General features: G+C 36.1%; 1 long non-coding RNA gene across 1 annotated transcript; it reads right to left on the minus strand.

Moving 5' to 3' along the window:
- Positions 1–7,124: 7,124 nt before the first annotated feature.
- On the minus strand, positions 7,125–7,885 carry LOC121973377. Its single transcript, XR_006109559.1, has 2 exons — positions 7,777–7,885; positions 7,125–7,517 (listed from the first exon to the last, which is right to left on the minus strand). It is a non-coding gene; the product is annotated as an uncharacterized LOC121973377 (long non-coding RNA).
- Positions 7,886–9,197: the final 1,312 nt, after the last annotated feature.

Consider the following 9,197-nt stretch of genomic DNA (forward strand, 5'->3'; position numbering starts at 1 on the left):
ATTAAATCTATAAACACCGCTGGAGCATTGATAAGCCCAAATGGCATTACCAAAAACTCATAATGACCGTATCTGGTATGGAATGCTATCTTCTGAATATCAGATTCTCTGACTCTCAGCTGATGATATCCGGACCGCATATCAATCTTAGAATACACTGATGTACCTCTGAGCTGATCAAACAAATCCTCGATCCGTGGTAAGGGATACTTATTTCTGACGGTCACTGCATTCAGTTGTCTGTAGTTAATGCACAACCTCAGTATACCATCCTTTTTCTTGACAAATAATACCGGAGAACCCCATGGAGAAGCACTAGGACGTATAAATCCCTTGCCCAAAAGCTCCTGGAGTTGAACCTTCAGTTCGTTCAACTCTTTTGGTGTCATACGGTAAGGAGCTTTCGATGTCGACGCGGTTCCCGGAATCAACTCAATAGCAAATTTCACTTGCCTTCTGGGAGGTAAACCTGGTAGCTCCTCTGGAAATACATCCTGATACTCTCGAACTACTGGAACGTTGGAGAGTTGAGAACTACTGCCGTCTTCAGTATGAATCAAGGATAACAGAAAACCCTGACAGCCATGTGACAATAGCTTCTGAGTCTGAATCGCTGAAATGATCGATATGTCGTCGTCTCTGATGCCAGTGAAATCCCACGAGGATTTGTTCGGAGGCCGAAATGTGACCACCCTCATCTGGCAATCAACAGTGGCATGATATGCTGACAAATAGTCCATGCCAAGAATAATATCAAAGTCAACCATTTCCAATACTAAAAAATCTACCGTAAGTATCATGTTGCTAAAATCTAACGGGCAACTTCTGACCTCCTGAGTGACGTCTAATGTATCACCGAACGATAGGGAGACGGTCTATCGCTGCGGTCTAATAGTGGGTAGTCTACCTATGTCCCTCATAAAGGCTCAAGAAATCTCAACGGGTTCATGAATATGATAATCATACTAGTAAGATTTGTCAATATAGATGTATTGAGTTCTGACTAACATTCTATACAACTTAATCATATAAGTTTACCCGTTTAAATCAATCTTACTCTATTAAGTAATAAATTACAGTAGAGTTAATTAGTTAATCAATTAACATGTTAGGAATAGTTTTACTATTATTATTATTATTATTATTATTATTATTATTATTATTATTATTATTATTATTATTATAATTATTTCCAGTTTACTAAATTACGAATCAAAATATTTTGTTCTTTGGTTACTTAATCTGAATCAATGTATTCTTAAGTAGCATATACTCAATAAATGATTACGAACTAGTCCCACCAATTTCTATAAATCTAAACATGGATCTAGAATCACATAAATGTGTATATCGCTCGCTTCATATCTATTAAGTTATAACTCAAATATTACTACAAGTAACAAAAATTATAATATTACCCTTTTATCTATTTGGCGTCTGGAGATGTCCCGTCGCTGTCCAGTCCCCATTTTACCTCGGAATTCCATACGAGAAAAACCAATGGAAATCCATACAAATCCAAAAATAAGTACCCAAGGTAACTGGCAACTTGGGTTAACCCTAAAATCCAGAACACCAAAAGCAGGTATTCATAACCCGCTCTGATACCAAATAAATTGGTATCAGATACTCTCGAAAAATCCGTAACACGAAAAACAAACAAGTATCGCCAACTTGGCTTTGATACCAAATAAATTGTCACACCCCAGGTAGTCCCTGCCCGAATAAAATTTTGGCAGCATCTCCCCTGTACGGGTGACAATCTCAAACTTTATACATTGCCTTCAGGGCCACATATACCTCGGCCAACACGGTCTGAACAATAACAATAATAAGAATGCAACAACCAAGCATCCATGCAGTTTAATAGTGAACTAAAATAACGATAAGTAAAACATCTCAAAACATCCTACTCAACTACACTCATAAAGCTCAAAACTGATATCCTACTCCACTGCACCCATAAAACACAAATCACAACGAAACAAAATCCACTCACCTCTTCTACCGTCTAGGCAGGCATGTAGTAAAACAGATCCAATAAAACTCATTGACAATTAAAAACGAAACCATACAATATCCATAGAAACAAACTAGTACAAGTCTATAAAGTGCAATAAGAAACCAAGAGACAAAATACATCCTCGCGACCTGTAGGGGACTAGCGGTTGGAACTCTCCGAACAGCCTCAACCTGAAATGTAATAATAATCACGGGGTGAGTCAACTTCTCAGTGGGTAATATCGACTGCATAGTAAGAAAATAACAACTAGCACTAATCAAGCGTACAGTCTCCTGATATAAGAAAGATAAAATGCAACTATAATAAATAGGAGAAAACTGTACTAACCAGGACCTGAGAATAAGTATAACAAGGTCGTCAGGCCGAGAGTGTCATAAATCCTGTATGCATGTCAATTATATGCATCCATCCAAATGCAGCAAATAAATACAGCAAACACAAGCAATAAATGCATCAATGCGTATGATGCCAATGACATGTCGTGGTCACCCCTGACGCCAGTCAGCCATCTCACACACGATGGTGAGACCGAGTGGGTAGGGTTGTGACAACTGTGCACTCTGCCATCACTGCTCCTGATGAGTGACCGAGTGGATGGGATGCTGTCAGAGTACACTTATCCTCCTACCCCAAATCATAAGTGGGGGAGCATAATGCTCTCATCTCTCGGTACACCATGATGGGGAGGGATCCCGGCGTGCTACCACGCTGCAGTCACACTATCCATGAGCGTCCCAGCGGAGCACCACCGAGCACCTGCTGCAACACACCCTGCCTGAATATACCACTAACCCATGAGTGGTGGTGCGTGCAGATCCATGTAACTGGCGATGTGCTCAACAATAATGGAGCCGACTATCGCACAGCATGCAATCATGAGAGATGGTGCATGACACTATGCATAGAAAATATCCTGAACCTATCCATATATATAATGTGTACCCTAGAACAAATTGACCAAATCAATGGTCAAGGTACACATGTCAAATAAGGTATCAAAACTTAGGTCCTGAACATAATAAAAACATAGATGTGTCACTACCCCTATAAGCAGGTATAATCAGGTAGGTACTAACATGAAGTACATAACAAATAAATAAAATAAGCATGTAACAGATCGGGTAGTGACCAACCGAAGCAGATAAGAATCATAATCATTGCTGTGTGTTAAAAATACTACTATGCATATCAAATGACATAAAGTCAAAGTACCCGCCTCTAATCGAAAAGTCCAAATTCGACGTCGAGATACTCGTCTCGCGTCAAAGTCTTGTATCACCAACATAAATATATTTTATTTAGCTACATTCCTATAAATAGCTAAATAAAATCTCTTATACTAAATTAGGGCAAAACCCTAATCATTCCACTACTCGATTACATTAAAACCTACACATGAATCCAAGTTAACAATTATTGCTAACGCGACTTGAAATCAAATTACCAAAGTATATCTAACTCCTACACCTCACCTCAATTCAAAAACTCGATCGAAGAAGGTGCTGCTGGAGCCAAAGAGAATTCACAGAACAACAACCTACAGACTTCCACTCCACTGTTCGGATCAAGAAAAAGAGATTACGGCTTCAACCAAGCATTCCAACAACAACCTAATTCAAGAACATAATATGCTCATCTTACCTCAACCTCTCAGCCGTTCTTGCTATTGGAATTAAAGAGAGTTGTTGGATGGAGTTGTTGCCGGAACCAGTGACTGCTGCAAGATGGGGTCACAAATCTCCACTCGAGTACCCCTAAACTAAATCGGCAGATTACTCTCAGATGAAGAGTGTCGCTGTGGTGGTGTGCCATGGCAAAGAAGATCAACAACGACACTAGGGTACCAACTCAAAGGAAATCAGGAGAAAAGTAGGATCAGTGTAGCACCTGATTGGGAACCGTGGCCTGCTCTAGTGAGTAGGGAAATCGGCTGGAAGCTAGGGCACAACCGAAACTAGGAAGCTCTTGTGCTTGGCTTCCGGCGAGTGATCGCAGCCAAGAACAAACTGACAACGGTCGAATCAGATCTGGGCAGTCGGTGTTGGTGAGGAGATGTCCTTGCACCGATGCTCCACGAGGCTGCAGAGCATAGGTCGCAGGCGTGGTGGGGGGTGATGGCAGTGATTAGGGCACGGGGAAATCGGCGCAGTTTCCTCTCCAGGTGAGGGAACTGGAGGTGGGCGACGCCGGCAAGCTTGACCTCGTCTCGTTGCCGCGATCTCGACTTGAGCAGGGAGAGGGAGAGAAGACCTTGAGCACACGACAGAGAAGATGGCTAGAGCACAGCGGGGGAGAAATAGGGGGAGTGGGCGTCGACGGTTTGAGGAGATGGAACCGTCGAGTTGGGGGGAAGAATTAGCGCGAGAGAAGTGGCGTCAGGTGAGAGCTTCGGCTGGGGAGAAAGGAAATGAAGAAATAAAAGAAAATAAAGGAAAAAAGAAATATAAATATAAACATTACCTTGCTTAAGTGGGTAGCCTAAACAGGCTTTTCCGGAGCACATATTTATCCCCGTAAATTCGCTCATACGAGCTCCGAAAAATTTCAGAAAAATTTCTAAAAATTTCGGAAAATTCCCTTATTATTATTCACCATTTTTCGGTATTTTACACAATATGTCCAGGCGCCTAGACCAACAATGTGAATCATAAAAGTCCATCTACTGCGTTGAGGCACCCTTTCGGCACTAAAGTGGTCCAGGCGTCGAATCAACTGGTTTATGCGCCTGAATCAGTCATCCATGAGCTAACCGTTCGACGCCTTCTCCGATCCCTACCTCCTTCTCCGGTCCCTTGGGTGATCCTCTAGTCTTCCAAAGTTGAGCTCACTCAAACTCAACTCTGGCCTTCTCTCCTTGAGCAATCTTCCACTCTGCCTTCTTGTCCCTCGGAAACGTCACACTCTTCCTTCTTGTCCCTCGAAAACGTCACACTTTTCCACAATACTCGTCCCTCGGACGTACCGAGCCTGTCAACTCTTTCCCTTGCCTTCTTTCTTGCTAGCTATATTTTTCGCTTGACTTCTTGTGCTTCTTAGTTTCTACACACTTAGACACAATGATCAAACATAACATGATCTAACTTAACTTGGTTGATCACATCAAATCTACTACAAGATATTTACAATCTCCCTCTTTTTGATGTGAATTAATCCAAATTAAGTTAGGGTTTAACAAAAAAATAATAAAGCAAATAAGTTTACAAATTAAAGCAGTTAATACCAAAAAAAAAATGATAGTTAATAAAAAAAAATTATATCTCCCCCTATACTTTAATCTTTTCTCTTCTTTTGATCACATTAAAAATAGGGTGAATATTGAAAAAAGAATTCTAAGGGTTATCTAAATTGTGACGAAAACTTAAAAATAATGTGGAAATTAATTTTCTGAAAAACTAAATTTTTAACATTTAAAAATCAGTTTTTATAAAAATAATTTTAAAATTATTTTTATTTCTTAAAATATGCTGAATTTTTTTTCCTTATTAAAGACAATATCCTTGAATTGTGAAAAAACTTTTACGAATAAAAAAATTAATATAAGCAATAATTAATTATTTTATACATAGATATATTTTTTTAAAAAAATATTTAAAAATATATTTTAGCTCAAAAGATCTTGCAAAATTGTCTGAGCATGTAAAATAAGAAGCATTTTTGTGGAATAAATATATTTTTGAAGATTAATTTTTTAAATAATTTTTAATATTAAAAATTATAATTTTGGTAAAAAAATTTGTAGAAAATTAATTAATGGTAAAAAAATTCAAACATTTTTTTCTACATATGAGTAATAGAGTTCCTTTTCAAAGAAAAATTAAGATCTAATTAATTTAGAATAGAAAGAATACCAAATAATTTATTTGAAAAAGTTAGATAATTTTAAGCATGTAACAAAAATATTACATGCTTCTTTTTAGTTGTGTCTTTCACTCGACTTTTTGTACTCCTAATTTCCTACACACTTAGGCATAAAGATTAAACACAACATGACTTAACTTAGTTCATCACATCAAAATTACCATAAAATACTTACACCTTGTGATCACAAAGGACACCTAAAGTCCTCGATTTCAATCATCTCATTCATATCTTATTTAGAATATCTCTATCAATCCTTTACACTTCTTAAAAAAATATCAAAAATACTTTAAAATTTCAATTATAAGTAATTTATCATATTTTAGTTTAACAATTATTTTATTACATCCTCTACTACTAAACTTAAATGGTATATATTTTATTTTTACTTTGTTAATCTTAAAACCTTAATAAAATAAAATAATTTATTTTTGTCAAATTTCAACTTTAAAATATCTACTTCTAAATTAAAATAGACATTTGCTTCTTTGTTTTTTAAAATTCGTTAATCATTTCAGCCCACTAATCTCATAAAATGCGAGGGCGGCTATCTTGAAAAATAATCAAATTTCTTAAAAAAGAAAACGGAAAACTATAATTTGGTTTAATAGGTATTTATTTTGAGAAAGAATAATTAAAATTTAACTAATTTCAAGTAATTGCTAAACAATTAACACAAATTTAAATTAATTGATTTCATGTTTTCAAAAAGTTTATACTTGTTTAGTTTTTTTTAATCAGTCAAGCTTCCCCAAATAGCGTGGTCAAGTTGTTTCACATGATAGTTATTATTATTATTATTATTATTATTATTTATTTTTGCAGTAAAAGGTGTAGTCGGGACTTTGACTTAAGAGCTATTATAATAAATACACATGTAGATGCCAACTACGTGGCATGATAATTTTTTTAAAATCAAAAGAAAGGACTGATTTAAGTATTTAATACGGTAATTTTATTTAGTCATTTTTCCAATATGAAAGGCTTTATTTGGGCAATTTACTAATGAAATTAAATATTTAATTGAATTAAGTTCCCACAGATGTGCGTGTAAGGTTTTATCAAAGCTTCTCTCAACATCATTAGCTGACTCACACTTAGAGGTGGGTCTATTGTTTTTGATAGGGAGGCATGTAGCTTTTGAGTTCTTCTACACATATGCAATCTGTGTAGAAGATGACTCGCTCATTCCAAATGTTTTTTATCATAATTTCATTACGAGATGAAGCAAGGTGAACCACGCTGGGCTTATAATTATGCAGGTTAATTTTTATGCAGTCAAATTTACATTTCCCGATGAGGAAAATAAACAAAGGTACGACGTGGAGCAAACATGGGGAAAATAGAAAAAGGAAAAGACAGGATAACTATTCATCTAATTAAGGCCTCTGATAGTTGAGCATGTGGAGATTGACTCTGGGAGATGGAGATCAACTTGGATCTGTATTTGTCTGCATCTCTGTCGTCGATTCGTCCCTCTGCAACACCAACATCAGTCGAGTTTGCAGGCAACACATTTGCGGCGAGGCACTTTTCTGGTGTTGTCTGAGAGATCGCAATCAGGAACTCTCGAGCAATTTCCCGTGAAAGTAGTGTCGTGGGGGCGATTGCATCCATTGCAACCTAGCTACTTGATCTGAAAAGGAACGATATGTCTTTGTTAAGACAAAAAGGGATCGAACCACGAGGAAACAGATCATCAAAATCCCCTCGTTCGAAATCACGGATTGAATGACCCGAAAAACACAAAAAAATTAAATCAACATTCAGAAACCTCAACGAGTGGATAAAGATACCGCGATGGAGTGGAACTCAAAGAATCGAAGAGCAATATGCTGGCATGAGAGGATTGAAAGTACAGAAATCGAAAAAATGGGAACGAGAATTATACTTACGACGGTAGACGGAGAGATTCCGTCTATTTGATCTTCCTCCTCCTGTTCCGCCTTGTGGATCTGATGAAGATGGCGACGACGATGAGACGCCGCCGAGGGAGGGGTTCGGTATCTGGGAAGAAAGACGATGAAGAAAAGTGAGGCGACTCACCTTAAATAAAGAAATCAACATGATTGTTGGGGTTGCCCTCCTTTCCCTCCGGGCCCCGCCGTGCTGACGTGGTGGAGGAGAAGTTTAAAAATAAAAAGGCCGTCGGCCGTTGGGAAATCTGTGCTATTGTTAGCTTCCCAGCCTAACATGCCCCATCGTGGGTAGGAAGGTGGGTTTTAAAGTAGATCCAATCAAAAGACAGGTATGTCTCGGGTGGATTAGTTGTTGTGTTAACTTGATATATAATGGTGTTCCCGCGTAAATAGTTATAACAAATAGAAAGAATTTTTAGGCCATCTCTTTTCTATTTTTTTCGAAGACACTTTTTTAAAATATCTCTCTCCTTTTTTACTTGTCCTTTTTCCTTTTTCAATTGCAGCGTTATATTAAAGTAAAAAAAATTTAATATTGTTTTCTTAAATCCTAATGCTTCTGAATTTATCTTTTTAATTTTTAAACTTGAGTTTTTTTTATTTATCATTGAGTTTTGATTGAGAATAATTGATGATCTTAAACAATTCAAGTTTATTTTAAATTTACATCATTACATTACTAATGATACGCTGACGTCATTCAGATTTTTAAATTTAGAGTCTTTTAGGTCTATTGATATTTTTTTCAAGGTCATTAATGACAGACACTTAAAAAAATTATCAATGAGTTTTAGAAAAAATGATTATTAAATTCACTTTAAATTTGAATCATTCTTTTTCTGTCATTTTCCGAATTTTAAATTTTTTGATTGTCCCTTTTCAACTCTCCATGATATCAAACAAAAAAATTAGTCATAATAAATTTTAGCCCAAAGTTATTCATGAACCTATAGACAAATTAAATTCACTTTAAACCACACTGTGGAAAAAAGGGTTTATTGGAAAATCCAAATGGCCGGAAATCCTATTAATTTGATTACCCGCCAAATAATTTCGCCAAGCTTGGCCAACAACCATGGCCGGTAAATTTTATTTCCCGACCATTATTTTGGACTGTATTTTTTAAAATTATCACTGGACAAATAAACAAATGATAAATTTCTAAAAATATAAATTAAATATATATTTATCTGTTAATTTTTAAAAAAATATATGACTAATTTTACTATTGAGTTAAGAATATGGAACCTTTAAATTACCTTAATATCTTTTTTCACACTTAAAATAAATTTAACGTTTATTAGTAATTTTCTTTAGTTGTTTTTATATAAAAATATGTATTATCATAATTTTCTTTAGTCTCACATCTTACGAATACCTTGGGCCGATGAGAAAGA

The sequence above is a fragment of the Zingiber officinale genome, chromosome 4A, assembly GCF_018446385.1.
Source record: "Zingiber officinale cultivar Zhangliang chromosome 4A, Zo_v1.1, whole genome shotgun sequence".
NCBI lineage: Eukaryota > Viridiplantae > Streptophyta > Magnoliopsida > Zingiberales > Zingiberaceae > Zingiber > Zingiber officinale.